General features: G+C 43.6%; 1 long non-coding RNA gene across 17 annotated transcripts in view; it reads left to right on the top strand.

Moving 5' to 3' along the window:
* Window positions 6914-27743, top strand: part of LOC110403256 — a 29560-nt gene continuing 8730 nt past the window's right edge. For 2 of the 17 annotated variants that reach the window (XR_002441580.1, XR_002441575.1), the window contains exons 1-8: window positions 9352-9450; window positions 10215-10363; window positions 11936-12780; window positions 14041-14198; window positions 17761-17909; window positions 19541-19662; window positions 19795-19894; window positions 21085-21149. This is a non-coding gene — a long non-coding RNA (uncharacterized LOC110403256). Of the gene's footprint in view, window positions 6979-8011; window positions 8178-9351; window positions 9451-10214; window positions 10364-11935; window positions 12781-14040; window positions 14199-17760; window positions 17910-19540; window positions 19663-19734; window positions 19895-20306; window positions 20519-21048; window positions 21150-21907; window positions 22131-26644; window positions 27636-27743 lie in introns of those variants that run through there. The other 15 variants (XR_002441578.1, XR_002441574.1, XR_002441590.1 and 12 more) reach the window with 13 other exon arrangements.

Here is a 27743-nt window from a genome sequence, read left to right as displayed (position 1 = left end):
TCTCAGCAGGTGCTTCCTCCTGCCCTGTTATTGCCTTGCATGGTGTCAGTCTGACTGAAGTAATCAAGGTGAACTTTTGCAGCCATTTTCTTGTACAAGAAAAATATTCCTAGTGGCAAGATAAAAAAAAAAGTCTTTGCGAAGATAGTCTATCAGTTGGATTAGTTTACATGTACTTCTAATGCCAAGAGTCCCAGACTGCTTAAAAATAATAAAAATGAAATGTCAAGCAAATAAAAGTTAATTAAATGCACAGTGAAGGAGGCTTAATTTTAGTCCTGAAAGGAGCCAAGGATATTTCAGAACAGATCTACAAAGGTGGTGAAATCCCTGACTGCAAGGTGTAAAACACAGCGCAAAATGAGACAACACCTGAAGTGTATCTGCTCCCCAGGCACCAGCGGGTGAGAAGAGATTATTTATTGGGGGTTTGGGGAGATAAGTAGGCAGTGAACAAACACAGAGACCGTGTGCATTGCTGTATGTGATTAATACCCTCAAAAATCTTTGTACGAATAGAGCTCTGAGTTACTCCAAGCCGAATGCAATGTGAGATTTAAAGGTCAACTCCTTCTCCTTTGGAAGTAGATGGAGCTTTGTGTTTTGCAGGAAGCAGGACCGAGTTCCAGGTTTTTCTCTGCTGACTTGCTCCAGCGTTTTGGAATTGCTGAGGGAATGAGGAGTGCCTTTTCAACCCAGGTCATTTTATGACATGAGAGCCTGAAGAGCAAGTGGGACAGGACAGCAAGGGTTGGCACCTCGGTCATGGAGGGTTTAGGATGGACAGACACCGGGGGTCTGGTGCTACAAGCATCTTCCTGATCTTGGCACAGCAGGTGGGCTTTTCACAGGAGTGCTTGTTTTTTGTTCCCCTCTCACTGAGACTCTTAACAAGCATAACAAAAGAGTTAAATAGGGGAAGAAAGGCCAAAAGCCCGTAGAGCGATGACTGCCAAACCAAAGGGAAGTGATGCCAAAGCGAAATTACAGCAGGTTGCAGCAGTGAGAGGGTCTGCCCAAGCATCTCCAGCCCGTGCTCTTGTATTTGGTGCTTACTGCCTCATGGCCGAAGGAAAGGTGTAGGGACTCATTTGGAAACACCCAAGCCCACTCTGAGGCATTCTCAGCTGTGACCATAGCACAAGTGCCAGGAAGAGAGGGAGAGAGAAAAAGGTTTTGTTTCCAATTTTATTTATGTTAAAGGGTTCCATGCTACATTTTATGATTAATTAAAAAAAAAAAAAAAAAAAGACTTAGCAACAGGAAATATGAGGCCTGATGTATTTAATTTTGGAGTCTTACAAGACTTTCCTTACCTCTGACACATCATCATTTGCACTGGGATGTGTGTGCTGTGAGTGTGCTGAGTTTCTTAGTGGATGAGATCACAATATTTCAGATCCCAAGGAGTGATAGGATGCCCAGAATGTCAGGGCTTCTCTCAGGCTCTTTTCTTTATTTTTCCTCTGTATCTTGGCTGTTTTTTCTTGGCACTGCCTAAGAACCATTTACACCAAGGAGCTGATATTTCTGTAAACTCTTCATATTTAGTCTTTTAACAGTACAACAGCTTTGTTAATCACTGTAACAGATTAAATTAAATGCTCCTTCTCTGAGCTGACCTAGTTTGGAGTTTAAAATTATGCAGCCTAGATGGAAAAAGAGAAATCTGAAAAAAGCTCTCCATCATGCTAACTGTGTTATTTTGCAGTATGAAAGGAAGAGGAAATCAGCATCATCAGGAAAGTAGACTTGATCTTGACAGGCAAGTTTGTTTGGAGACGTAATTATAGGCCCAGAATAGCAGCCTGGAAGACCCGTAAGGAAAATCAATCGTGGCTGTGCTGCAGTTGCAGGCGGCATGGCCTCTGGAAGCACTGATTTCAGCCTGTGTCTCCAAAGTGTCACCTCACTCTCAGCTCAAAGTGGAGAAAGGGCTGGAATTCTAGGCAGGCTAGGGAATGGGTTATCTTAAGCCTAGGTTTGATGCTGCTGTGTTGCTGCTGCAGCCCCCAACCTGCATGCAAGCTGTCAGCACTGAATTGTACAGATCTGCTGATACCGACAAAGGGATACAGACTGAAACTGCCTTGGGCTCCTCACCATGGGTGTGGTGTGTGGTTGCCTTTTCTATGCAGGGGAAAGAGTGGTAATGGATTGATTGTCTTGTCCCAGCTATGGGCCAGACTGCGTGTGATAACACGTAGAAAGATGTGAACTGCTCACCAGATCCCTCCTCTTGTGTGAATCGAGCAGCTTGGCCCCGGGCTGATCCTTGGTTGGTCTGTGGGGTTGGTAGTAGGCTCCCTGTGGCGTGGCTAGGAATAGCCAGATAAGGCAAGTTAAACCTGATTGATGGTCTCCTGTTCAGGGGGTGATTGTGGTGATGCTTCTGCTGTTGAAATTTCTCCATTGATCTGGTTCAAGAGGTAGGGTCCTCCTCTGGAGCACAGGAGGAGAAAGAGGGGACAAAGAAGAGGATAACAATGCAATCACTGATGTTCGGTTTTGTTTTTTTTTCTTCCAGTTTCCTTCATCAATATTTACAAAGGAGGTAGATATCACTACTCTATAAAGCTTGTAGTGCAGTACAAAGAAAACCAGCTGAAATGTTGCTGTTAGATGCACTGTGTATTAAGTAAGTGAAAACACAAGGATCACAGAAGGGCTTGGTTTGGAAGGGACCTCAGAACCCATCCAGTCCCACTCCTGCCATGGGCTGGGTGCCTCCCCCCAGCTGAGGCTGCCCCATCCATGGCCTCAGGCACCTGCAGGGATGGGGCACCCACAGCTCTGGGCAGCAGTGCAGGGCCTCTCCACCCTCTCAGTGAAAAATTTTTCCCTGACATCTTATCTAAATCTCCCCTCTTTTAGTTTAAAACAGTTCAGGCCCTTTGCTAGGTAGTGGCAAACATCCAGCGAATGCAGTGATAGATCAAACCTTGTTCTGGTAGAGGAGCCGTGGGATTACCTGTACATCTTTATATGATCGCTTTGGAGGAGAACAAAAAAGAAAGAAAGAAAAGGGAGCACTTTGCTAGTGTTTCCTACCAGTGATCGATGTTATGGGCTCTGGGCAAGAATGAGTGTACAGCAGGAACGTGCAGTAAGGCAGAGGCAGTGCTACAGAGAGCAGGCTGTGCCCGTGCTGCTCTCCTTGCCCTGATCTTTCTGCAGCCCTGGCTGCTCCCAGCAGGACAGCTTGCAGGGACCTGCACGGAGGTGCCAGTCAGCCCCAGGCGAGCAGGGGGTGGCACTGATTTATTAAATACCTTTCCTAATTGTATGTCATTAGAGGAGTTTTAACCAATCATGGGAAAGGGCATTTGTTTAGCTGTTAAAGTCATAAAAATTAAGTGGCATTTGAATTACAGCTCTGCTCCTTTCGATTTTACGGAGGTCTATGAACACGTTTAGTTTCCCCAGTCAAGACATGTGTCTACCCTATGACTTGTCCTGCAGGTGTTGCATCCTGAGCCTTTCTTGATGCTTTTATTTGGTCCCATTATCCCTAGTGACTATGCAAAGTGTTGCTTGTTGCCTGCTGCCTTCAGATTTATCAGTGCAATTTGCATATGGTTAATATTTGTACCTCGCTGACGCAAAACTTGATTATTATTGGCCTTTATGAACTATTTTTTTTTTTTGTGAAGGTCATTGTGTTGCTTTATGGAGATGCTTAAAACTTGCAGAACTCGATGGAGATGCTTTGATTGCATACATAAAATTCGTAGGAGACATCGTAATAAAGCTTACTGAGGAGCTAGTAAATGTCCTCCAGTTTGGAATAACTGGATATGCTTCATGTTTTATAATGAGTGACTCATTGGCTCTGAGGAACAACTTTCCATTAATCAAGGCACATCTCAACCATCACTTGTCCTGTGTCTGTGGGTTAGTCAAGGAGCAAATGCCATCTCCTCGTGATCCTGGGTTTGCTGGGAGCCTTTCACTTTTGCCTTTTGCCAGGGATGAGCTCTTCTTTTATATACTGTGTAATTCTTCATTTTTTTTCTTTTAACCTGCAAATAGACATAAAAACCTATGAGTGCTTAGTGCTGAAGAGGAAGCATTTTTGTTTTACTTGCTGGCTGGATATGAAAAAGGAAGGAAAAGATGCTTTGTTTCTTTGGAGTGGCAGTATAAGTCAGAAAAACAGGAAGCAACATGGGAAATCTTTTCTGCCAGGTGCAATATGTCCATCCAAATGGGCTTTCATGTTTGGCCATGCATCTCCAGTGATCTCTTATGATGACTGAGGGTGTTAGAAGAGGAAGAATTGAACTGTACAAGGTTAAATGGGCTTTCAATCCTCCCTTGGTACTGAGCCCGAAAATCTCTCGGTACTGAGCTCAAAAATTTCCTGAATCATCTGTCATTTATTTTCCAGATACAGAAGTTCCTACTGACTTATTTCCAGTTTACGTGCTCTGAACTGGTGTCAGGAATGAATGTCGTGTAATTAATTCATTTATCAATCACATTAGTAAATGGAGATTGTCTGATGTGAATTACAGAGAGAAAAATTAGGCAGATTTATGTCTTTTCTTAACTGAAGCAAAAGCAGTGATTGGAGCTGGCTGAGTGAGCCACAGAATGAATTGCCATCGTTTCTGTAGGCACGAGCGGTTCCTGTTGTGTCTGGGGTCGTGTTATTCAATGTCCACAAAGCAGTCAGGCATGCTGGCAAAGCTGGGACATTTCAGAACACCAGTCCATGTGGTAATTCATGCCAGACTGCCAATACCCATTTTTTATTGGCCTTTATCCTTTCAGAGGAGGAGGAATAGCTCTGCGTTTTCATCCCTCTCCCTGTCAGTGCCCAGCCATTGTGGGAGAAATTGATGATGGAACCAAGGGATTTAATTCACGGATCCTGCTCACACAACGTGCAGCAGAGAAACTCCCCATGGCCAGGGACCCAGTGCTCCTGGGGGAGCTCCTCCAATGTGCCAAGGCCCTGGCAGCAGAATCATAGAATCATTTGGGTTAGAAAAGACCTCTAAGCTCATCTAGTCCAACCCCAACCCATCCCCAGCCATGTCCCTCAGTGGCACATGTCTGTGCTTCTGGAGCACCTCCAGGGACGGTGACCCCAGCACTCCGTGGGCAGAGAGGGTGCTGACATGCTCCATGTGTGTGGTGCTGAACCTGAAACTATGGGCTCCTGCAGGATGAGGTTTGCTGGGGAAATAGAGCCTAAAAATGGGTGTCACTGAATGTAGCAGAGACGCCCCGTGCAGAGCAGAGCATGGCACAGTGCAAAATGCTTCACCTGAGATCAGAGCAGGAAGCAGGATGTGGAGCTGGAGTTTGTGCTGCTGGATATATAGGAGATGCAAGCTGGAGGATTCAGGCTGCTGACAAGCTCAGAAAATGCATTCAATTTGGCCCACGGGGTGCACACTGCCAGTTAGTTGTCAGCTCCCTGCAGCACCTGGGATGGAAGCTGAAATCGCTGGAGAGACCCAGCATTGGTCTGACTGGGGTGATGCCATCCTGAAAGCGACAGGGGAAAATAAATCCATCTTGTAGAGCAACAGCTAAACTGGGCAGCCCACAGCTTTCCTGACATGAGTGATAACATCTGACAGCTGCCCAAAAATCATATTACCTCTTGGGAGCGACGTGGAGGGGAAAGGAAGAGCTGAGCTGATGCACTTGGCTGTTGTCTCCTTTTTTCTTCCTGAATGGGCTCACTGCATTTTGGGTTTCTGAAAGCAAAAGCCTGCCCGGAGCTGAGCAGATTGTGGGAAAGCAGCTCCCATGTCGCTGTCTGCTCCCAAGGAGCTGCTGCCAGCGGAGCTGCTCCTGGTGCCGAGCTGTGCAACCAAGTTACACACTGAGAGCGCAGAGCTGCAAAGCTAATCTCTGTTCTTAATTTGCCATTAAAGTTTATTTTCAGCAAATTATTCATAAACTCCGTAGCACAGCTGTTCCACATTAATCTTTTCCTTCTTGTAAATTTTTCTTCACCAAGAGGCAGTATCTCTCTATTTCTGTTGTTGCTGTTGCAGAGGCCATTACGAGAGGCGGATGGGTGACTTGAGCAATCGGAGCAGAGAGGAAGTCTGTGAGGGTGGTTTGTACCCAGCAAGGTCTGCATAAGAGCTGAGGAAGGGAAACCCTTCACCTGAGCCCTCTCCCTGCTCTCGGGCCACATTGGGGCCCAGCTACACCAGGTTTGAATGCTTCCTTAAAATCAGATTAGCCTGCGTTGGGCAGTGCCCATTCTTGTTTTGCAAAACAGCAGTGGAAAGTGAAGAATTTAGTCCTAATTTTTTTAAAATCACCCTATGTGCCGCTAAAAACTTGTACACTTGGAGGCAGCACAAAAGCTTTCTTCAGTGGAGCTGAGCAGCCTCAGTCCCCTCAAATGGGGCAAGCCCCCAGTTAAAGGGGATGTTTTGTAATTGTGCCTTATTCCTATCCCTTGCAAAGCTCTGACAAAGATGCAACGTGATGCTGTACTGTATCAGGATTGCTATTCTCTGTCCAATGTTTCTCTGAAGAAGAGACCTCAGTATTTCAAGCCTTCCCTATCAGCATAGGTTAGGGGACAGTTTTCTAGCTTTAGTGCCAAGTCTTTCCTGAAAGTACTGTGATGTGACAATAGCTCATCAATGTGATATTCTTGCAAGCAAGCTACAGTGATCTCTTAAACATTAAATAGGTGACTTGAAGTAACCATTAACACAAGAAAAATGGATGCCTTTGAAAGAACATAAAGCTTGATTTTTAATGCGCAGTCACTTAGTCTGCGTACTCTGGGGCCTGTGGCTTACAATTGCTGTCACCTTCCTCTGTCCAGTTACTTAGAAATATGTCTGCTCTGCTGTGATCTGTTTCAAAAAGTAATTTATTTTCCTGGCCAGTTCCATTTTTCCTTGTTAACAGGCTCTGAAATAGTCCAAAACAGAAGGATTTGGGGCATTCAGTCAAAGCAAGGACTGCAGGAAATGTCAGATGTGTAAGCTGGTAAGTGTTGTATATCTCAAGGTGGAGAGTTTAACGTAGGCAAGAGCTGGAAAATACATACAGCATTATTTTCCCTACAAATTTAAGGCTGAACTCTTCTGACCCACACATCCCATGTGCCGTGCTGATAGATGTAGCCCTGTGTTACAATACTGAAACTAGAAGGAGGAATGTATGTCTTATTTGAAAATGTATCTTGCTTGAAATCATTTTTATCCATTACATTGTTTTTTTTTTTAATCAACTGATCTTGAGGATTCAATTTACATTCACTCCATTCAGTAGATGAGAGCCATTGTGCGTTTCAGAAGGGTTCTTTTCCTGTTCGTTAAATCCCATTGGGTGTGAGACAAAGTGTCCATTAGATATTCAACCAGAAATGTTTTTTGGAGCTGTTTGGAGACTGGACGGCCTGGTCTGGGGCTGGGAGCCACAGACAGCCAATAACACTAAATTAGGACTAGAGTGGGAAAATAGATCTGCACAAATTTCACGTCTGCGAGTTCAGTTACCTCGTAGGACTGAAACCCTTGAAAGGTCCTTGGCTGGAGAAAGGGAGGTGGGTTTTGATTTCTCTTGCCTCCCTTGGCTGGGGAAGCTCTACACAGTAAAGGTTAACATTTTATTTAAATATTCCCTTCAGTTGCTCCACGGGTAGAGAGGCAAAAAGGAGGAGAAGCAGATAGAAGATGACTGAGGCAAGATTGTGCCATTGTGAATAGGGGAAAGATTCAGCTTAGAGGATGTCATGTAAAAGAAGAGAAAAAGGCTGGAGCAGGAAAACGTCAGTGCAGGAAAGCAGAGAAGTGGGAGTGATTTGGGAAGAAATCCTGACTTCCCTCAGGTCTAAGGGACATTTTATGTGGATTTCTATGGAACATTTCTGCCCAGCAGTTCACTCTTTTAGTTCAATCACGAGCAAGATGCTTTTTCCTACCTAAGCATAACTTGTAGAAGTTTAGTAATACACCTCCCAGAACTAGAGGTAATAAAACAGTCCTTTATACTTTTCTGCCTACCCTTCTGTTCAAAGGTTTGATCTTTGCATCTGAAACACCCATTGAGTATTGGATTCGTGTGGTCTACGCAGACCTCATTACTGACTACCTAGGCCTGCACAAAGATCCACAGGAGGGATAAGTTCACCTGCTTACCACCATCTGGCTCTGTGTTTCATACGGAGCTGGGAAGCACAACTGGTAAGCGTTACCTGGGATAAAAGTGCTTCAAACGTTGTCTTATCCTAGATCCACTCCAAATTTTCTGAGTTTATTGGGAAAAAAGAAAACAACAGATGTCAATTTTCTTGAAGTTAATGAAAAATTGTGGGTTTAAGGCATATGTCTCTATAAAGACTAGCTAAATAAAATGAATTCTTAAATTATAGGTTGTAAAAGCAGCTCAAAAAAGACCAAAAGTCTAATTTGAGCCATTGCAAATGAAACCTCCAAGATTTGAATTTTCCAATTCAAAAATATTGCCTTCCTCGTGCATCTTGAACTGTGCTGTCCCACACTAGTCACACTGCTGCTGCCCCTAGCAGGCAATTGCACAGGGTCTGGGAGAACTGCTTTGTGTCACCACTGCAACTGACTTGGGCCAGGGGTTTAAGAGGAGAGCCCAATATCCAACAAATTGCTGTCCCAGCCACAAGGCTTTGGGCTTCATGGTTTTTGTGGAAACGCCTCCTGAAAGCACTTTTGTGTGGTCGTGGTGAAGAAGGGGAAACCGTTAGAGTCTCAGAAAATCTGTGAGCTACAACTGTACCAACTGAGGGTATAGGAGGTGCCCTATAGGAGCTCACAAAACAGCACAGACCTTTCCCTCTCTTCCAGCAAATGGAGTTTTTCCCAAGCTGTCCTTTTCCGTAAGTCAGAGCAGAGTCAAATTGCTTCCCATAAGATGGAATTAATTTCCTTTTGACACAAGTTTCTCCTGATGTAAGGGCTAATTGATAGCTTGCAGGGCACTAGTGTTTTCCAGGCTGTTGGTTTTGCTCTAAGCACAGATTTACTCAGTGATGAGAATATTTTGACAACTCTGCCTATCTGTGCTCAGGAGCTGCAGTTTGGTGTGAATTTTCTGGGTGTGCTGACCTAGTTTTCAAGCCTAAAATGAGCATGCTCTCCATTAATATGGAAATACTGTGGCTGGCAAAATAAAACAAAGAAACAGTAAATAAGCAGAAGTACAGTAAGTTCTGCACAAGAACTTTCAGGAAAGTTTTTGCTTAGCTGGCAGCAGAGTGCTTTTGTCCTTACAGTTTCTCCAGGAGGCGATTGTTAAGGAATGATTGGACTCAGCACACAGAAATGTGTCGTTCTGACCCACTTCCCTGTCCCCATGACCATGTCTTCCAGCAAATCCCTGCCTGGCTGTAAACACACAATGATGAACACGTCACATCCAACAGGATTAGTTTTGAGGAGAAGACACATGTTGCTGCCTTATTTCTTTGCTTTCCTGGATCTAGTAAGCGCCTCATTTAGAATTCTCTCTCATTCATATTTGTGTTGTTTAATTTCACGTGCTTGTTTTTAGCCAACTCATGGATCATTCTTTAGGATAAAGAAATCCTTTCTTTTTTTGTGTGTGTGTTGTATGAGCAGAGCTGGGAAGGCTGTGCTTGTTTTCTTTTGATAATATGGCAAACTAACTTCTTCCAAAATATTATGCTTTGGGGACTGTGATCACAGGAATCATTGGAATGCGTTACCAGAGCTCTGTGCGATACACACATGTATGTTTGTTGTGTAGAGTAAGGATTGAAGTAGAAACGTTCAGTTTTTGCTACAGACTCTCCTGGCAAAGCCTCTGTGCTGTCCATAGATTCCCCCAGTAAATAAATAAATATATTAATTAAATTGCAAGACAGCTGATTTTGGCGGGTACTTCAAATGCGGGAAAGCATTTCTCCTGATTATACGCCAAAATAGAAAAGAAGTTCTGTGCTCGTCTCTCTTATTTTTGTGGTCTAAAATCTGGCGGTAACTAAAAGCTCATTTGCTTAATGGGGAATGATTATCACTTTGCTTCACCATTTCTCTCTTAGGTAGAATTAGCGCGGTTGTTAAACCCTGCAAACAACCATGGAGAGGCCAGCTGTATGCCTGGTGCTCCCACGGAGCTGTCCCTTGTGTTTTGCTGCCTTCCGTCTGTTCTGTTTGTGAGGAGCACACAAGTCGTAGTGTTGCCATTAAACGTGAATTCACCTTGGTCATCTTTTATTCCTGTAGCTGGTGGGAAGGCGACGTGGATACCTGCTCAGAGTTGCTCCCACGAGGGCCTTTGCTGGGGCAGAATGAGGGAGAATATCTGCAAGCAAAGCTGCCACCCAATTGGATGGCCCTGTTGTATGATGGCAACCCACTGCTGATTGAAGCAGGTAATTACGATGCTGAACACAGCTCAGAAAGTTACCATCTAGGCATCTAGTGTAATTTTAAAACGAAGCCTCATCTACAGTGCGTTCTGTATGCAGAGGAACGGTGCTATTTGCATTTGCTCAAGCCAAAATATCAAATTTGGATCAGACTTCCCTTGCATTGAGGGAATGAGTGTGAGATTGCACATCTGTCCTTTCAGGCTGGGCTCTGTTTTCATACGGCACCAGCAGCAATTGCATTTTTTGAGTAAAGCCATCAGAAATTGCTTCCCAGTGTTTTACAGTGTGGTGAATAGCTTCTTATGACTTCTAACTTTGGCTCGATGGGTTTCCTGTTCCTCGGTTTCAGAATGGAGGGAGAGTCTAAAATGACGAAAACTGTAAGGAAAAAAAAAAAATCCTGTTGGCAATAGCAAGTTGTGTGAGCATTCAGACCGCCCCAAATGTGGGTGTCTGCAGAGTTACTGCAGAGTACGGCAATGTTCATAAGCAGATTACTGAGTCATGAACATGTTTTGAATGTGATTACAAGCAGAGAGACAGAATTAGTCTTTGCTTTCCATAAAAAATTAATGAGGGAGACAGAGAGGGACAGAGATATTGAGGAGTTCACTTGGTTAATTTTCTAGCCAGCAGCTATCGTAAATGTTCCTCTTATTTAGCAAAGAGAGATACTAAATCTATATTGGTTATGTTGGCCAAGAAAAACTATCAGTGTGCTGGAGGTTTACCTGCAGGCAAACTGTCAGCAAATTGAAAAAGCAGCAACGTGCTCATTTTGGGACATTTTGATGCATCTTCCTCAAATGCAGTCAATTAAGAGCTCCTCTGGAAATTATGTTTCTCTGCTGTGCTCCTATGAAGCAGCTTTGTCTTTTTGTGAGCGCTGGGGGACCGGTTCCCCCTCTTAAAAGCAGAGTCTAGCTGTGTTGCAAAAAAAAAAGGTTATTCTTTAGGTGATGCCCTGGTACAGATGGGATGAGACCATCACTTAATACTACAGATGCAGCAAGTGCAACACCTCGAGGCTATCATTTCATTTCTTTTATTAACAGCTGCAGGGCAGCTTATAATTGAAATGATACAATCCTAGCAGTGGGACTGTGAAGCAGGGTGGTTCACATCCTTTTCCATGGATTCTGTTCTGAATCTACCAAGGTCTATTTACTGAGTTGAACCAATATTTCACTGCACCTTGCATGAGCCGTGATCCCTAAGCTCTTGCTCAAGGCAGCCTAAAATGCCACCATTTAGCAGAAATATCTGCAGCTCCAGATGGTTTCCAAGGAGCAAAGAGCTCAGACACCGTCATATGCAAAATGGAGCTAGCTCTGATTTACACATAACACCAATGAACATTTTTGCAGATCTGGTCCAGATCTAATGTCCTGCCGTATTTATATTGTTTACAGATGTTTAAAGGAGGAAATGATGAGTTCAGTTCCTACTTAAGCCCAATTCCCAGCAGAACAGTGTAAGAAATGCTTTGAAAGGAGTAATCATCCTCACATAAGAATTTGTTCCCATAGAAAATGTATTTTTGAACTGATTTCAACTTTTTTTTTTTCCTAGTCTCGCAAAATGCTCCCTTTTGGTGGAAGGCATTAAGAAATCGATCTTTTGGTGGAAATGGGCAAGACTGGCTGGATGCTTTCAAAAGATACGTTCTCTATATAATAACGTTAATGAAGATTTCATTCTAGGAAAAACGTATTTAGTATGATGATACAGATGTACTCTGATTGCATGAATGTAATACAGGAAAACTCGTGCCCTTTACATGTGTGTAGCTTGCTGTAGTAAATCAAGTACTATATCTTTAAACACATTACGGAATCATTGGCAGTTAAGTCACATATTTAGCTTTTGCTTTTATATTCTCTGTTATGATAGTGTTTGCATCAGCATCTTTGTGCTACAGAAATTCTATAAATAATTCATGCCTTTATTTAAATAACTGTGGATTTATTTCCAATTGGCATGGAAAAAGCCTTTATTTTCTGTATCATTGTGCACAGTTGTCATACTAGCCTCTTATTTCAAAATGTTTGTGATTCACTCAGAACACATCAGTAAATCAAATTACAGCCAACTTAGCCTGAAATTTAATTAGATGATCAACGATCATAGTTCTCTACTTTCCTAATATAAAGTGTCTTATTGCAGACGGTTTACAAGGCCTTGTCTCCATACCAGAAGGCATTACTCTTGAAACAACACGGCAAAACATTTAAAAAGTTCTATTGATTGGCCTCTCTTGAATAACAATGGGCCCTAAGAGTCATTCTGGATTACTTAATGATGTGTAACTGGTCTTAGCAAAGCAGCAAGGAATGTAACTGTTCTTGTGGCTCTCCTGGCTCTGCAACCCTCGTTCTTGTAGCACTGGTCAACCTCTGGCCTCAGGGTCCCTTGTGGTGAGTGGTGGTGAGGTATACTATTTATTGTGTCTCTGACCTCATTTAAGTCTTTAAGTCTGCATTGTCCCCTTGCTTCTAGAAGGATGTCATAAAGCACTTAGAGAGGCTTGGGGCAAGGGCAGGCTACATCCACCCTATTCCTGCCTCCCCGGAGTTGCAAAGAACGGGAGAAAAGGCATTTGAAGGAAAGAACAATGGCACCCTTCTGCTTTTTCCCTGTAAATAGCATCTGCTGTCTTTGAACATGCAGCAGAATGATTCATCTGAAGATGCTGGGTCGCCCCTTTCAGCCATCCCTCTGTTTTCCAGGGGTTTCTTTCTTCCCACCTTCCGAACATTAGAGCACACAGCTTAAAGCAACACTTCTCACTTTGCAAAATACATAGTACAAGAATGTCTTTAGTAGATCTAGAGAAAATTTGGAACCAATTTAGCAGAACTAGAAGCATTCTGTGAAGAACCACACAATAAAATAATCTCCCAGGTCAGCAAGTGTGGCCCGAGGACACAAAGAATTCACGTAGATACGTGAAGGGAAATAAAATGGGTAAATTAAAGCAATCAAGTGTGGGCAGCAACCACTACTATAAGCAGCAAGTTACAGCTGGAACATGGACTGCTCATATCCGTGTTATTCATTGCTGAACTGGAAAAAACAGATATGTGCATGGGATAGAAGTCTGCAGATAAAGAATCCAAAGACATGCAGGCCAAGTTAAAGCAGAGCAGAAGCACAAGCAGGAAAAGAGTTAAGCAGCTCAGCCCAGAGAAATATGAGGAAATGTAAATACTCAGGGCGGGAAAAGGGGGTAAGATGAACATGTGCCTTGATTTCATACTGCAAAGCCCAAAAAGAGCTCAAGAACAAGCAGAAACCCTGCTGACAGACCTGCAGGAGCAAATAGTGCTTCAGTATACTTTGTTTTCCTATTTTCAGGGAAAAACAACACAGTGGCTGGGAGTCTCCCCAACTTTCTCTTCAAGTTTTATGCTTGTGGGTGTGTTGCAGTTTTCTCTACGTATTGTTTCAAAAATTTTCTTTCAGATTCTTTGTAAGCACTAGGCTGTAAACTATTCCTCCATCAGCTCGAGGAACCACTAAGCCCTTAGACCTTCTTTATTCCATATCTGTTATTTTAACAGTTCCCTTGGGTGTGGAGAACCACATGTGGAAAAATGATGGCTGGATGAGATGACCTTTTCCAGCCTTTATGATTCTATGATTCTGTGGTTGAGATATTTTTTCCTTTCTCAAAGATGTGGAAGTTCTGGTGCATCTCGCTGGCTGCAGCTCACAGAAGGGATATGAAGTTCTGGGAACTCCATTCTCGTGATGCAAGCCAAGCTGCGTTGCTCAGGAGAGATACAGGAGCTGCACCAAGCTGACACAGCCCTGGCTGGGCATACATTTCCAGGTAAACATCATATTGAAGTAATAAGGAAAATAGTGTTTGGAAAAGTTGTATCATTCTTATCTTCAGCCTAAGTTGGTGTATGTGTTAGGAGCTTGCTAACATGCACTGACTTTGGAGACCTGCATAAAGTAGACTGTGTACTTGGAAAATGTATGAAACTGTTTCTCCTTTCCTAGAGGTATTAAAACTTCCCTTCCTCTGCTAAAGTCCTTAACCCAAAACATGTCAGATGGTTTAAGACCCAACTATATATGCTATAAGCTTATCATATATAGAAAAGAATACCCGTGTCCTTTGTTTGTCTAACAAAGGCTAAATTTAATCTTCAGGGCATAGTGCAAAGAACATCTGTTTATTTAGATTTCTAGCCTGGGGGCTGAGAGGCACAGTTTGCATTTAGGACCTCTAGCTGACATTTGCTAACTGAGTTTGCATACATTTAAATGTGTTTTTGGTACCCACAGGCAGTTGCTTAGAGTGCAAAGTGATAGAATATAAATATATATATGGCCAAATCGTTATTACTCTGAGTTGTCCCTACTGGAATATGAAGGAGAAAATGAGTTTTGGAGATCCTAAAATCCCTGGATATTACCAAGGTTCCAGGGATGCAGAGCTGGATGCACTTGAATTTGGCAGTGCATGGAGCAGACAGAGAGGAGAAGGAGTAAACCCAGCTGCTTTGGGCCTTTTCTGGCTTCAGGGAGCTACTGCTGCTGGGGAGCAATACAGGATGCATGGGCTGCCCTTCGTGTCAGTGGATGGACTCAGCTCAGCTTTTGCTGGCTGACACTGTCTAGTTTGGGGGCTGATTGACAAGAAGCAAATAGTTTGTGTCAGCTCAGAGCAGGATCTTGCAGTGTTGTTTTATGTAACACTGGGGTATGATGACCAATTATTGTTTAGTTAAAGTCTCTATGCAATGTTATGATGAAGGGGATAGGCTGTGGAAAACAACCCCAGAAACAGTGGAAGGTTGAAAATTCTGTTTCCTTCTCTGCAAGTGGTTCAGGAGGGTGTCTGTGTGCTTGGGCATGAAAGAGCTGAAACCACTGGAAACGGGGGCTTTCCTCAGGTCCAAACCTTTCTGACCTGTGTGGCCAGGTGTCCAGATCTGTACGCTGTGTTCACTGTAAAATACAGCTGCAATAGCACCATGCCACACACTGGCTACAGCTCTTTGGACAGTGCCAGCATGTGAGCACAAGCTGCACGCTGCTTGCTCAAGGACACCTGGCCCCAGAAGGTGACCATCCCAGGCTGCTCCATGAGATCCCTCTGTCCCATCCCTGCTGCCTGTGGTTCCTTCTCCACCAATGCAGTACTGTCTGAAGTCTGCCAAGAAACGTGTGTTTGCAAGAAAAGCCTATTTCCAGTAGAAATTATTCTAAACATTCTTGGGAACATTTTTACTGTTATGATTGTAAAGAGCTTCTCTTAATGACATCTAAATATGGGGGCAAACTTCAGCTGATGGCATCTCATTAAAACCAACAGAATAAAAATTCAAATGTGTATCTTCCTCTAAGTGTTTATCTAGCAGCAGGAGCCTATTATCTTGTGTGACAATGTTATCTGCTAGCGCCTGTGTATCTGTACCAAATTGAAGATGGATACATTTAGACACAGAGGATTCTGAGTGTTTCTGATGATCAAGATAACCAACAACCTGCTTGAAGGATCGGCGTCGTTTACTTTATGTAATTAAATATCCAAGCACGTTTCTCAGTTGTTAAGGTTATTGCACTACAGAAGTGAAGTGGGAGCTTCTTACTGCCAGGAGCTGTATAGAGAAAGTTTAGATAAGTATTTATTGGTGTGTGTATCTATGCATGGAAGCATACACAGCCTATACCATCCCTCTCCTAAAGCACTTCACTTTTCTGTAGTGAAGGGAAGCAAGCTATTGCTGTGTCCATTGTCAAGTTTTCCTTCAGGAAACATTTGATAGAAAACTTCTATACTGATCCTTTGTGGGGCTGATCCCAGCAGCACAGGCAGCCCCTTGCTCTCAGTTGTTCACAGTTCACTAATGTACTGGGAATCTTGCAGGTATCTCTGTAGGTTTCTTCTCCCTTTTTTCCCCCAAAGAACACTGTGGGTTGCTGCTAGTAATGGCCGAGCCAGTTTGCAAATGGGCAATGCACCTTGGTTGGGCTGCAGAAAGGATACCCACAGATGCTATTCTAGTGCTGTGCTCTTGGCCCTGCATGAAGGGCCTACATCAGAACTCCTCCTGAGTACTGCATGCTGAATGCTCCTGAGGCAGCCCACCGCTAAGGTAACTGCTGTCCCTTGCCAGCTCCCATTCCTCTGTGATGCTCAGAGAGAGGTCAGGGGTGCTCCTTTGTTCTCCATTATGGCTCAGAGGGATCGCTGCTTTCCAGGGCAGAAAATCCGCCTTCGTGATCTTCCGTTTCACAGAGTGCATCTTTGTGGGAGAGTTTCAAAACCACACAGCTGAGCCAAGGCAGTCACTCAAGTGTTACACACAGTGGATGGATGTACTGCTGCCTTCGGGGCCCTGTGGCCCTTGAGGTGTTTCCATCGGCTCTGTGTGCGTTTCGGTATCACTCAATAGGGCGAAAGCTTATCATCATTAATTATGAAGGTTTATGTTGCCAACCACTTAGTTCCTATGGTTACATCTCTAAGAAATTGTGAAATAGGCACTTCAAGGCTCTGGGCAGAGAAACAAATTGACTGTTACAGAATTCATGAATGATAATAACTCATTTACTTATAATGCTAATAAATAATTGGTGTAAAATCATCCAGTGCAGCCTTAGAATGCGTAGGGTATTTAAAGGTCAGTGCTGCTCTTAACTCTCCATTAAAACCTCCATATGGCAATAATGCATCCCGGATAGCAATTACAGTGCTCCAGAGTATTCACTTTGTGAATCTGTAATGTGGTGCATCCCATAGGGCTGCTCTGTGTGTGCCCTGCTTGGTACCACAGCACACTATCCTGTACTGGAAAGGTGTCAGCAAACCCCTTGTTTCTGAACATAGCTGTGCCATGGAAACTATAGCCAGTGTCTTGCTTGCTTCAGAGCAAGTTTAACAGTTTGGAGAAGGAAATCTGGCTCCAAACCAGGATGCATCTGAAAGCACCATCCTCTAGAAACCCGGGAACAAGCTGTTGCTCCAGATGGGAAAACAGGCCCCTTGAAACCCAAGTTTCTGAAGTCTCTGTAGGCTCTGAAAGCAAACCCAGGACGTGGTTCTGCGCTGCGTGTCTGACAGTAGGTGTTCCTGTCTGTTGGCAAGGCTGTATGCTAAATGAAAGGGGGAAAAAAAAAGGAAAGGAACAGCCACAGATTGATGTTCCTTAAAAAAAGTCATAGAGATGTGATGCTACCTGTAGTGATCTTAATTGTATTTGAAGGTTGAGTGTTGTATATTTAATGCATTTGCTATGATTCACCATCATTGTTGGGGAAAAAAAGTTTCTTCTTTCTGTCCTTGGGCCAAAAGCAAGACACAGACTCTCTTGAGATAAGGTTGCAAATCCTGGAGATGCTCCGGGCAGCTTGTCGCTTGTTTTCTATCACTGCAGATTAGCAAGATGTGTTATGGAGATACCAGCAATGTGGAGAAGTTGTGCTGATGGCAGTGTGGGATGGCAGGAGGAGAACCACAGGCTAGGACAAGGAATGGACTTAGAGCACTCAGCCCTGCATCTCCTACGGCTGCCCACGCGTTCAGGTATTTGAAGCAAAACACACATTTCTTTAAGCCTCAACCCATTTGGGAAATGCCCTTATCTTCTTCTAGGTGTAAGGCTGAGATCAGCAGCACAAACCGGAGCTTGTGCCCTTTATTCATTATGTCACTTCCACTGTTAGCTAAATAAAGAAAACTCTTGCTTCACTTAAATCTAAAATGACACCAAATCATGATTCAAACCTGCACTGACATTTATCCAGTTAGCTGATGTTTGCTAGAGGTTGAAGGGACTCATAAATACAGTTGTCTTCACGTCTCAGGCACATTTCTCAGTGTTGCTTGACAGTTATTAAGTGCATTAATTCTTCTGATGCTAATTTCTGTGTAGGGCTGATGAAAAATGCATTTTTCCCAGGGAGCTGGCACTTGGCAAATATCTCAATGGCAATAAATTAAAGTATGAACAAAGTTTCTGTTGCCATGGTTTTCTTTTTCACTGATACATACAGTAATGTAGCGAGGTACAGGAGCAAACCTGCAGCCCAGATCACCTTGATGCCTGCGATACATTCCTCTCCTGTCTCACTTTCGTGGTTTCCCCTACCAGAGCTCTTGCTCCTTGCTAGTCCCTATATAAGCAATTATTCTTAGGTAGTCTCACTGCATACCCAGTCCATACCATGTCCTGGAGGGCTCTGTGCCACTGAGAAGAGAGAAGAAAACGGATTTTGCTGAGGAGATGCCCATGCATTGGAACACTTTCCCATTCCTTTCCCCCTAGTGCACTGCTGCAAGGCAAACCTCACCAACACTCCATCTCTTCACCCCAAGTGATGAGGCTGAAAACAGAGCAGATGAACTGGAAATGCTAAAGGAGTCGTAGGTTCAGCATTTGATGCTCTCGCATTATTTAAGCTCCCTGAGGCTTCCCAGAGGCTTTAGAGGGTGGGCAGAGAAAATGCAATGAGTTGACTGAGCCATGCCCTACGGCAGAGGTTTAGGTAACAGGCCTGGTTCTGCAGAAACACCTTGCTATTTCCCAAGAGGATATGATGGAGAGTGGCAAGGAAATGATGCTGCTTCCAAAAGAGCCAGGAGAAACCATGGAGCCAGCAGTGATCGGGATTTGTCCATAGACTCTGGGTCAAAGTAAAATATTGGTTTAATGGGAAATTTTGCTGTGCCTGCAGTCCTTCAGCTGCAGCACCCTGCCAGTTCCAGCAGAGCCCATCTGGCTGTTATGTGATGAGTAGCTCTGGCTGGAGGAAATGGAAGTCTCTAGGAATGCTGCTGAAGGCTTCCATCAAGCACTGACGTTGCTATCAGCTAAACTTGGGTATGGTCGTGGACAGCATGTAGAAGTAAAATTTCCCAACATCCTAACCAAGTCTTGCCTTTTAAAGCAATAATGACATCTGTCTTAATCCAAGCTGAGCAAGACCCTTGTCTGCTGACTAGTACAGCTGCGCAGGACCCCCAGTACATATTCTGCCTATGGAGCTGTGGGTGCCCCATCCCTGGAGGTGCCAAGGCCAGGCTGGATGGGGCCCTGGGCAATCTGATCTGCTGGGGACAATCAGCCCACAGCAGGGGTTGGAAGTGGATGATCTTTGAGGTCCCATCCAATCCAACCATTCTATGATTTTATCATCTTTATTTTCTCTTCTCAGCTCTGTCTTCTGCTGACCATGGCAGGTGGCCAGTGCATATTCAGCACTTCTCTACGCTGATATTTCATCTTAGAAGGAAAACAAACCCTGGAGTTATGCATAGGAAGTTGAGAACTCAGTATGTGAGTATTTTTAACTGATAATCTCATTATTAATGTAAAATCATTCACCCAAGCAAAATGGAACAAATATAGCTTCGCAGAAGCTTGTTGCTTTCAGAAAAAATAATGGGAATTGATTGCATGGCTGACCAGGTCTGCGCCGAGTTCCTCTCTTTGATGGACTGGAAATTGCTCTCTGCTCTTCAGCTGGAGACAAAACCTTTTTCTCCCTTAAGAGAAAGACTGCAAACAAGTAGGTTTTCCTCTTTCTTTCAAATTATAAATGCATTTTTGCTTCTGTACGGAACAATTTTCTTTCTGGTTTTCCTTCAAAACTCTTATTTTGTTGGTTTTACTAAGGAAGACTTTCAGCTATTTTCCTTGTAAATGATGTGGCTGGATAAGAACTTTCAGCATCATTTTTAGCCCACTTGAATACTGTTAAATATTCTCTTTGAAATGTACAAACACCATTTTCTGAATCAAGCAGAAGAAAAGTCCCTTCTTTGCACTGATTCAGAGACATCCTCTCTCTGAAGCACATAGCAATGGCGCACTTGCAAAGTTTCTAGTCTTAAGATAAGATGTATCTGTTTGACTAAATGCATTTCCATCAGGATTACAGCATGGTGCTGCTGTGTGATCATGTTTATTTATACCCACAGGACTTGATTTAAGCACAACAGCTCAGCAGCAAAACTACCATTGATTTATGGCACGGGCAAGAGGTCACAGTGAGATACACTCTGTGACGCGTGGATTTGCTGCCTGAACAGAGAGGAGAGGCAAGGGAACTGATTTGTGTTGTTGCAGGGATCTGACAGCTAATACATGGCACCTGTTTGTCTCATCCTGTATAATAAATCTTTTAAAAGTTTGATTGTAGGGGCAGAATTTTTTCAAAGACAACAGAGTCCCTTGAATAGGCAACAGAGTCCTTTCTTCTCTTGCATCAATTTGTTACTGTAAAAGTAATCAAGATATCCCAGCTCTTTTACTTCAAACAATGGCATATCTATGCCTCATACATTATTGAATGTTCCTTTTTTTTTTCCCAGTGACCTTTTTTCTTATTTTAATATCACCTGATCTCTGTACAGTTAATTCCCTCGACACCAAGCCATGTGAGTTCTGACCTCAGAATTTCAGAATAACCTTGGCCAAAAGAAATACAGTGGCATAATTTACATCCCCTCTGCGTTTTTCCATTATAAAAACCCAGTTTTAGCAGGCTGGACAATACGGATTGGTGCAGATGCGTTCAGTTTTCAGGAGGGAATTTATTCTTAGAAATTGGGTCAAAGAATTTGGCTTGGCAGGCCTGACTCAAAGTGGCTCTGGCTCAGAATAGAAAAATTGCAAGGCAGCTCATTAACAATTAGTTGTAAAATTGCTTTATTTTAAAAGTGGGAATAACTGTTCATCATCTAAATTATCTAAAAGTGGACTGCGCAGGCAGAACGAACAAAGAGGAACTGTCCAGAAGCAGGAAAACAAAGCCAACCGAGGTACAGATTTTTTAATATACTTTTCCTACCTTGCTTCCTTAATCCTTCGTAGTGTCAGTGCAGTTGGTTCTTTCTCGTTATTGTACATCTGTTGTGCAGTTAACTTTGACATTGTGGAAAAGGAGTTATCAGATCTGCTTTTGGCTGGTGGAGATGGGCTCTGGGCCTCCACAGATGCAGAACTTCACTGAGAGCTGCTCGGAAGACCTCATTAGGAACACTCCAGCTTAAATCCTGCTGTTCTCTGCTTCCTTCTTGCCCTGCTCACAGGGCATCTGTAGGGAATGTGAATCATAGAATCATCAAGGTGGGAAAAGTCCTCTGAGGTCATCTAGTCCAACCGTCCACCTACCACCATTACTGCCCACGAAGCCATGTCTCTCAGTGCCACATCTCCACAGTTCTTGAACACCTCCAGGGATGCTGACTCCACCATCCCCCTGAGCAGCCTGTGCCAATGCCTCACCACTCTTTCAGAGAAGCTTTCCCTAATGCCCAACCTGATAGCAGGGTGCTTCATTTTCCCCAGTATGAGGGTGATGTGACCGCACACCTCCTGCTTTGCTTGCGTGCCTTCACCGTGTCAGCGGTTCTTAATGATCCCAAATCAGCTTGTTTGACAGTATATTAATTGGGCAATTCCTCTGAGATGTTCAAGTATACAAGATTTGTGAATGCTTGTCAATTAACTTTTTCCTGTCAAGGACTAATGACTCTAAATAACACCTTGAGCACTGCACTGCATCTTTCCCATGCAGGTTCAGGCTCTAGAGCTGCAAATACACCTGAGAAGATTACGTCTGCAATGCTAAGCATCAGAGCTATCAATATTTATACAATGGGCAGAATTCACATCAAATCTGTCAGGCGGAATCTGTCACCATGGTGTTTCTGAAAGGTTACCAGCCTCAAGATGTCTGTTTCTCATTTATAAACCGGTTTTAAGATGAATTGCTTTACAATTGGAGTCTTAGTCCACAGGTAAGCTGCCTGATTCATCACTGAAATCATTTCTGGTGTATACACAGTATGCGAGGAGGGAAAAATTGTGTGTAAGGAAATCATCCAGGAGACGCATTTTGGAGAGCAGACTCCTTCAGCCAGCTCATGCCCTCCCCTTGCTGCTGCAGCTCCCTGCAGTGTGCAGGTGTTGTGCAAGTCATGCAGACAGTGCTGATGCTGCCCATTTTCTGTTTTTGCAAAGGTCCCTAGGCTGTTTTTGCTCCAGAAGCAGGGTGAGGAAGTGTCCAGTGCCCAGAGGGCTCTGTGATGCCCAGGCACCACATTTGCTCTGCCAGCAGTAGGTAGGAGGGGCACATGCATAAGCCAAGTCATTACTGCTGCTGCAAACATCAGGCTTGCTCTCTCATTCACTGTCTTCTGTTTGAGTGGAAAATGAAGAAAGCATTGAAAAAAAAAAACAAGCCTGGCATTAGCATTGATACCTTACGTAAGTGCTACCTCTCTTTTGTAATCTGCTTGCTCTGTTACATACATTTTTTTCTGCTCTTTTATTCCCACTGACCTACAAAAAAAAACCCCAATGCTTTTCCTCCTAATGGGAAATTAGTTGTATAGTAAAATTATTTACTGAGGCATGGCAACGTTGATCTATTTCCTGTTTGAATCAATAGAAAGGCTGTTATTGATTTCAGTGGGTTTTTTTTGAGTCAGTCTCCATGTTTTATCCATTTTTTGGTAGATGAATTCACTGCTGATGGGTGCTTTGTCAAGGTCAATGGTCACCACATCTGTGTCTTTTGGGGAGGAATAGGAGCCTAGTGATAATTTCATAAGTTGGAAATGTGTCATTTTGATAGGATGAGAGGGAATGGCCTCACATTGCACCAGGGGAGGTTCACGTTGGATGTTAGGAAAAATTTCTTCTCCAGAAGAGTGGTGATGCATTGGCACAGGCTGCCCAGGGAGGTGGCGGAGCCGCCGTTCCTGGAGGTGTTCAAGCAACGTGTAGATGTGGCACTGAGAGATGTGGTTTAGTGAGCAGTATTGGTGGCAGGTGAACGATTGGACTGGATGATCTTAGACGTCTTTTCCAACCTGAATGATTCTAGGATTACAATACAAAACTGTGGATTGTGGTTGGTAGGTAACATCACTTTATCTTGAAGGTCTACAGGTATGATGGTTGAATGTCTCTTGGCATTTTTCATCCGTAGTGTAATAGCTGACAATTTCTTTAAAATCTGATGCAACGTGACATTTATGTCACATCTGATCTGCTTACATTGTTCTACGTTATGTCAGGCAATGTGATGTAACCAGACATAGCCTAATAGCTAGTGATGTGCAAAACAGGCAAGTTTTTTCTTTCAGTGCTTGCACCAGTGTAAGACATCACAAAAGGCAAAATAATCTTTGACTGCATGAATGTGACATTGTCACATTATCAGGGAAGGGTGACTGCAGGACTTTGTGTGACCCCATAATATTACCCATCCAAACAGGCATCTCAGTTTCGTCTTCAGAAATGATAATGAAGAAGATGAAATCTCCTTAATGGTGTTGGTGATACCCTGTTCTGAGGGGTCAGCTTCAGTTGTTACCGAGGCATTGTGGATGTGTGGCCATGTTGTGGAGGATACATGGGGTTAGAAGCCCTCTCTAGGTGTGAATCCAGAGGTGAGGTGTTCAGCTGAGCTGCTTTTTCAAAGCTGACTCGCAATGTGTCTCAATGCCTGAACTCACAAGCACAGTATTTGTTGTGTCCACTTGCATTTCTGTGGGACTTTTCCTCCTTTAAGTGATGGGTTCAGAACAGCCATCCGACACGTGTTACCTCAAAGGTGACAAATATTGCCAATATTCCACTCTCTGCAAGATAAAATATGGCTGGTGGAAAAAAATCTTTAAGCAGGCTCTATAGGTACAACACTGAGTGATGTATTTACGGCTGTATGATAAATAAAGCTAGAAAAGGTATTTGTCAGAAAGCAGTGGGCCAGCTAAATTATATTTGGTATGAAAAGGCACTTAGGAACACTCAAAGAAAATCAGCATAGGTGAGGAAGGAGGAGTGGCTGCTGCCTACCCCAGGTAACTCTTAGCCTGTCTGCAGGCAAACTCGCTGCTAAATATGATGGGGACCAGGATAAGAGAAGCAGCCATCAGTTGCAGTATCCAAAGCCAAGCTGGGAGTCTGGCACATCTGCTCCTTTGCTCAGCATTGTTATCCTAAATTGATTGCATCGAAGCGCATCTGCAGCGCTGTCACCAGCACTCTGCTGGACAGCTTCATCTGCTGAGCATCTGGCTTTCCTTCGTAGGACATGACAATGTTTTATTATTTGGGAATTTTGTGCGCAGGCGATTTGGGGCAGTGTGCCTGAATGGGGCTCGTCTTACTTCTCTTGTGCCCCTGTGCATCTTGGTAGGAACCTAGATTTCTTACAGTTGATGTCATCCCTCTTCCAAAAGCTGCAAAAAGCAGAGCAGGGGCAAATGTTTTCTTCTTTCTGCCCTGATCTGAGCTGCACACACATATACAAGCTCAAAGTCAGTGAGAGGGAAATTAACTCTATTAGCGGTGCTGATCTGATTAGCCTGGCAGCAGAGCACAGACAAACACAAACCCTTCCCACCAGCCATTACGATGTCAGGAAAATCTCTGTGACACTGTAAAGGTCCTTTATATTTCAGTTAATTGCTTTCCCAGAACAAGCAGTGATTAATTTCTATGTACCGCTCATTATTCTTTTTTTAATTATTTTTATTTTTTTCAATTTTGAAAGTTACAGGAGTTGTGATAACATTTAAATGGCAAGAGGTGGCTGAACTGTGCTAGCAGCAATCTGAGAGCCCTGCTCAGCCCCTGGCATTTCGGGAGGACCCTCATTATCTGCACTGCTCAACTCCTCCCAACAAGATCACTTCTGTAGCTTTCTCCCAGGGACGTATTTTCTTGCTTTCTTGTGCTTTCTGTAACTCCAGCAACTCGCATGTGCAGATGCAGTTTGACTGGGGCAAGGCTCGTAGGGCACTGCAAAACAATCTGGTTTGTTCTGATTTCTTCTTACTGAGAAAAGGCTCACTGCTCGAGGTGGCTGCTGAGCAGTGTGCAGGGCATGGCCAGCATAGGGCTTGGAAATGATGAACAGTCATCAGATACATATGCTCAGTAAACTGTTTTTAACTAACAACAGCAAAAGATTCTAACTACTGTGGATATCAGCTTTCTTGGCTATTTGCAGATATACAGATACCTCCCTCCATGATTTCTTCTTGCAGTACTGGTAGATGCTAAAGCGGGTAATGAAGCTATAAACCTGCACGCCCACTTTGCCTGATATCTATGGCTAGTTCCTTATGGGGACAAAGTCCACTCCTGTGGAGAATGGTACAAAGACACCATTTCCCAGCAAGACAACGTATGGTGAGGCAGACAAAAGCTTTGAAAGCTGCCAAAAAAGAGCATCAGTTTGATCAGGCCTCCCCACGTTACTGTTCACTGCTTCTCTATGTAATATCTTTGATATGTGAACACTAGTAAGTGGTGGTTCTCCAGTTCCATGTGTTACGCACACAAGGGAGAAGATCTAAACAACACCTGCAGTGCCAAGAGAGCTTGCTGCTCAGTGGCTGCACTCAAAATATTGTGTTAACCACAGAGAATAAATAGTGGATAGCAGTTGCCCCTTCCAATCGTTGTTGGAACAGTGCCCTTTCTGTGTTCAAAACTCTGCCAAAATATTGCAAGAAAAAGAATTGTGCTCTGCAGTCATCCATTTTCTGAGCTCTCAATGCCTTGGTACAATAATTAAGTTATTTCTGATAATTTCAGTCCACAGCTCCTTTGCACACAGTGCAGGAGCAATGAATCATAGAATCATTAAGGCTGGAAAAGACCACTAAGATCACAGAGTCCAACCATCAAGGCCTCTACACTGTGCCCATCAACATGTCCCTCAGTGCCACAAAGGAGCGGTGGCACACGGAACATGGCACTGAATGCAATAAAAGCCCTGGGTATCTGTGGGGAAAGCCCGCTGCCAAACTTTCCTCACCGTAAGGGTTTCTGGGATCAGTGACACCGTTATTCCCAACTTCTTTAAATTTCATCCTTGGATCCGTCCACTGAGCCCTGGGATTAATCCAAGGGCTGAATCCTTGAATGCGTTACTGTTGTGGATGGGGCTGGGGCCTGGCTAGACTCAGAGCAATTAAAACTCTTCAGATTTCACTTCAGATTCAGTGATGTATTTTTATGTGCTGTAAGATGTCGGGCAAAACAGATGAGGACTGTTGGAGGGGAGTGAAAAGAAAGGAGCAGTTGGAAAAATTCTTTATTAACGTTTTAGTGAGAGTTTACTAAAAAGAGGCATATTCTACATGGATATTCTACATGGAATAAGAGATGTCAAAGCCCAGTACCTGGAGCACTGTTTGAAAAGAAAGACCAAGGTGGTAAATACCTCTTGTGCTGCACCAAAAGCCCAAAGAGTGGTTTCAAACCAATCTCACATTCCCCTTCTCTGCAGGCTGCAGCTCACAGGTGTGTTGTTGGAGGGAGTTTCTGCAGCCTCTGCTATCGGTGTGCAGCTCCAATGCTGGGCACAATTATGAGTCTGTCATTTCGAATTACACTCTTATTCCCAGCATCCAGCAATCTATGAAACCAGAGCCACGTTTCAGATTCCCGAGCCTATAAATTCTTCCATTGTCAACGTTTGTTTTCAGATTGAAGACAAGTGTAACGTTTCAGGTAATGAAAAAGATATCGCTCTGAATCTGTAAGTCCCTTACGTTGTTTTGAAATCCTGCTTGCATGCTACATGTGGATTCGAAATGCTCTTGCTGCATTTGTTCATTGTAATAAGTTCTGTAAAAATATTCCCCATTAGTTTGCTTTGTGCTGAAGCTGGCACTATTAGCTATTCCACTCGAATGCTCCGGTTAGAAAACTGTGAATTTCTTTTCTTCTGTGATTTTCTCCTCTGTGTTTTTCATCTCATCACTGAGATGGAAATATTTTACCAGTTAAATGGAGAAAAGAGCAGTTAAGGCAGATGCTGTTTCATCATCTGCTAACACAGAGGTCCTCAGCATGCAGAATGGTGGCTTACTGCAACAAATTAAGTGTACAAACTCTTCATGCGGAAGAAATGATTTCTGAATCCCCTCTGAAACCCCATTTCTTCTGTAGAAAGATGAGTTAATGAAGAAAATTACAATTTCATGTCTGTTAGTGCTATAGAGAAACTTACTCTTTCTCTCAAAAGTAGTTTTCTATTCTTTGTTGTTATTTTAAATTCCTTCAGCCATGATTTGGATACAGTGGCTGTGATTATTCCTGTAGCTGAAACTTCCATTTACTGCCTCTTCACTCAGGCAGAGTGATGCCCTGTTACTGAGAAGGCACCTTGATCTCTACAGGGTAGAATCATAGAACCACAGAATATCCTGAGCTGGAAGGGACACTTCAGGATCATCGAGTCTGGCTCTTGGCTCCACACAGGACCACCCAAAATGGTAATGGGTAATAGGACCACTGGTTCTTTATCCAGGCTGGAGATGAGACACGACAGGACAAGAGGAATGGCCTCAAGTTGTGCCAGGGGAGGTTCAGGTTGGATATTA

This window comes from Numida meleagris, chromosome 8, assembly GCF_002078875.1.
Source record: "Numida meleagris isolate 19003 breed g44 Domestic line chromosome 8, NumMel1.0, whole genome shotgun sequence".
Taxonomy (NCBI): Eukaryota; Metazoa; Chordata; class Aves; order Galliformes; family Numididae; genus Numida; species Numida meleagris.
This window is presented reverse-complemented; position numbering and strand designations above follow the sequence as displayed.